Below are 3,874 nucleotides of genomic sequence, written 5' to 3' on the forward strand. Positions count from 1 at the left end.
TGTGTGTGTGGCCAGCTCAGCCCACCAGGGGGCGGGGCTGGCCGGCATGTGGTGCTGGGGGATTGAACCGCAGTACCTGTGCTTTGCTTAGCTTAGCTTGTTCTAAGTGGGTGCTTTAGACCACTGAGCCATCTCCCCAGCCCTTGTAGAGGACTTTTGTGCAGCAAATCACTGTGCAATTCCTGGCTTTCCTCCAGATCACAGCCTCACTAAGGCTATCACCTGCCAGCTCTTTCTCATTCAACCACACCAGCAAAAGATTTTCCATCTCTTGTAGCACTTATGTCCTCTGCTTGGTAAATGTCGTTACTCCTTTGGCAACATCAGCTCCTTTGATGATATCTTCTTCAAATCAGTTGAGATGGTTAACCTTACCATCTTGTGCTCTGAGGCCAGACTAGTCACATGAATACCACACACCTGCTTTTCTACAATTTGCTGCCTCAATGCAATGGTTCCTGGGGCTGGGGATTTGGCTCAGCTTCCTAGCAAGCTGGAAGCCCTCAGCCCCTAAAACAAAACCAAAAACAAACAGACAAACAAAATTCAATGGTTCCTTTAATTTCCTTTCCTTTCTTTTTGTCTTTTTGAGACAGGGTCTCACTGCACAGTTCAGGCTGGTCTCAAACTCGCAATGATTCTCCTGCCTCAGCCTCCCTCCCGAGTGCTGGGATTACAGGCATGCACCACCATGCCTGTCTGGTTATTTTCTTTCTTTCTTTCTTTCTTTCTTTCTTTCTTTCTTTCTTTCTTTCTTTCTTTCTTTCTTTCTTTTTTCTTTCTTTCTTTCTTTCTTTCTTTCTTTCTTTCTTTCTTCTTCCTTTCTTCCTCTCTCTCTTTTTTGTATTTTAGGGAAGTGTCTACAGGGTGTTCAGGGTCCCACTACTAGATCTGACTCAGTCATCTACCTGTTTACAGCCTCCTAAGAGCTGGGATTATAGGCGCACATCATCACGCAGTCTCAATTGCCATCTCAGCACACCCTGGGGGCGAGGCCAGCATGGCAGGCCTGGGGATGGAACCCCTGGCCCCTGTGCCTGCCTGCTTGTAGGTGCTTTAATCTGCTGAGCGATTTGACCGGCCCCTGGTTATTTTCTTTAAAACCTTCTTTGTACCATTACTGCTCTGCACTTTCTTAGGAGCCCCACTAGATTGAATAACACTGCAGTCCTGCATATGCTAAAAAGCACACAAAAAGGCTTCACAGAAGTATGCACAGGTCTGTCTGTGGCCACAATCTGAACTGCAGGAAACCACGACCAAGTGTCTGGGTGGGGAATTTGGCCACAGTCATATTCACCACCCAATGTGAGTTCACAGATGGAAGAAAAATTTTGCCAAATGCTTTTGTTTGAGAACCAAATTGTTCTTGAACAGAAGCATTCTTGAAACTGAGGCACTACTGTAATTGCCCAGGCTGGGCTCCAATTCAGGATTCTTCCACCTCAGCCTCTCAGATTGCTGGAATTACAGGCATGTACTGCCATATGTGGCCTCCTGCCTTGTTTTTATTCTCAGTATTTATGTAATTTTTATCTTATCAGTACCTACATCCCTGGCCCAGCAGAGACCTAGAATCAAGCCCCATACATGTATGCAGCATGCTCAGTGTTGAAAGAAGATACCTGAACCCCTGACTACTTACATCTATTTTTCTTGGAATCAGGAGTTGTCTTCCCTCATTCTCCCCTTGGCCAGAGATGGCCAGCACCTCTGTCTCCACTGAGTGGTGCTGGCTAGTGGAAGCTTGGCAAGAAAATGCCTATGAACCTTTTGAAAAGGACCATACCTTAGGGCTTGCCTCCCAGGGTAAGGGAATGGGGGGGCAGAAGCTGGGGGTGGAAGTCAGAAGGGATCAGTTAGAGAATATCCACCCACCTGGAAATGCAGGGTGAGGTTCTTGATGGGAGATTTCTCTGGAAACCACAGAAGTGTCCTGGGGATCCGAATCAGCCTTTTGAGCACCTGCCATATCCAGAGGCAGCAAAAACCCATGTACTGTCAACCATGTAGGACAGAGGCTTTTTGAACGGAAGGGCAAGGTGGAGAAATAATGCAGAAGCTGATCGCAATGTCCTCTGCCCCTCGTTATTTCAGGGGACAACAGGTGAAACTTTACACTGCATAGAAGACAACTCTGAGAGCAAACAGGCAAAAGGTACAGAAGTATCTCACATGGAAACTCCAGAAGAATTACAGGGGCTCTGGCAAGAAAGCAAGGCACTGTCAGTTAGCGCAAAGATCAAAGGTTTCTCAGTTCCTGCAGGGAAACTGAACACATCACAAACATAGCATCTGAAACAAACTCTAGGAGGTCCCAGGAAGTCAGGCAAGTCTGAAAACCATCTCCTCAGCAGAGCAGGGAAATAAAAATTCTAAAATTCGTTGATCAAGGCCAGGGATGTAGCTTAGTGATACAGCTCAGGCTGTGCATGTGGGTGGCCCCTTGTTGGATCACCAGCACTGCCTTTTAGAGACATAACATACACACCATAAATACAACTCCTTAAAAAGTGTACATACTATGAATAACTACTATGAAGACAACAATATGCAATGTATTAATTATTGTCACTGTCCTACTAACCTGTTTTGAAACTGTCCCATGGCTATTTGTTTCTCAATAAAATTAATAAAAAGTGTATAATTTTGTATATTTTTGTATATTTACTGAGTTGGGAAACCATGACCACCATCTGATTGTTTAGAACCTTTAATCATCTCATAAGATCTCTCAAACAGTGCCCACCTCCAGGCCCAGGTGACTCCTAACCTGCCTTCTGTCAACCTGCCTTCTGTCATACAGACTTGTCTTTTCCAGAAACTTTTTTTCTTTGTGTACAGTCTTTATTTCAAATATTTGCTGAAGCACTATTAGTACTCCTTAGGACACAGCAATGACTGCCCCCTATAGAAACAGGCTATGTACACAACTTTACAGGACTGAGGCAACCCTAGATGTGGCCGGCTGCTAAGCAGAGAACAGTTCCAGGAGGGAAGAGAAGAGGAAGGGCCCCTGTGAGTCAGCTTCAGCTGCCATCAGAATGGATCTCTTGCTGGTCACAGGCTGTAGGTCCTCATTTTGGAGGGTTTGGCTACAGTGTAGGAATTTCATTTCCTGTTGGGCTACAACCCTGGCTGAGGTGCCAGTAGATCATTGTCACTCAAGTTCCTGGCCAGTCAAACTCCTGCGGCCAAGAGTCCCATCTGAGGATCAAGTTCCTTCAGAAGTCATTCCTATCCGTGGCAAAGTGGTAGACGCCCTGCAGCCAGTCTCCCACGTTGTCCAGAATTTCAGGGGTTTCATTTGCCAAGCCGGCAGCGCCCACCGGGACCCTGCTGGAAGCCATACCAGCACTTCCGACCTCCTTCCAGGCTTCAAGCAACGCCCCTCCAGAAACCTCATATGAATTAAATAATAAAGCTGAGCACCAGGGAGGCTGAGGCGGGAGGATTGCCATGAGTTCAAGGCCAGCCTCTGTTACACAGTAAGTCCAAAGCTAACCTGAATTATACAGCGGGATCCTGTCTCAAAATAAGTAAATACATAAAAGTATATCTTTTTCACATTTGGATTATTTTCATTGAGTATAAGATTTCTGAGGTTAGGGGCCAGGGAGATAGCTCAGTAGAATAAGTGCTTGCCTGGCAAGTGCAAGAGTCTGAGTTCAATCCCAAAAAAAAAAAAAAAAAAAAAAAAAAAAAAAAAAAAAACAGGTTTCTGAGGTTATACTTGTCCGGCAAGGAGATACCATGATCAAGATTTCTGAGGTTTATTCGGGCTGTGGTATATACCTGTTCTTCATTTCTTTTCATGACCAAACAGTATTCTACTTTCTGCATATACCATATTTTGCTCATTCAATTAGCAGTT

At 45.3% G+C, this 3,874-nt stretch overlaps 1 pseudogene; it reads right to left on the reverse strand.

Moving 5' to 3' along the window:
- Window positions 1-3,126: 3,126 nt before the first annotated feature.
- Window positions 3,127-3,377, reverse strand: LOC101566854 (annotated as a pseudogene).
- Between the last annotated feature and the right edge of the window lie 497 nt (window positions 3,378-3,874).

The sequence above is a fragment of the Octodon degus genome, unplaced genomic scaffold (genome assembly GCF_000260255.1).
Source record: "Octodon degus isolate 3935 unplaced genomic scaffold, OctDeg1.0 scaffold00092, whole genome shotgun sequence".
Classification (NCBI taxonomy): domain Eukaryota; kingdom Metazoa; phylum Chordata; class Mammalia; order Rodentia; family Octodontidae; genus Octodon; species Octodon degus.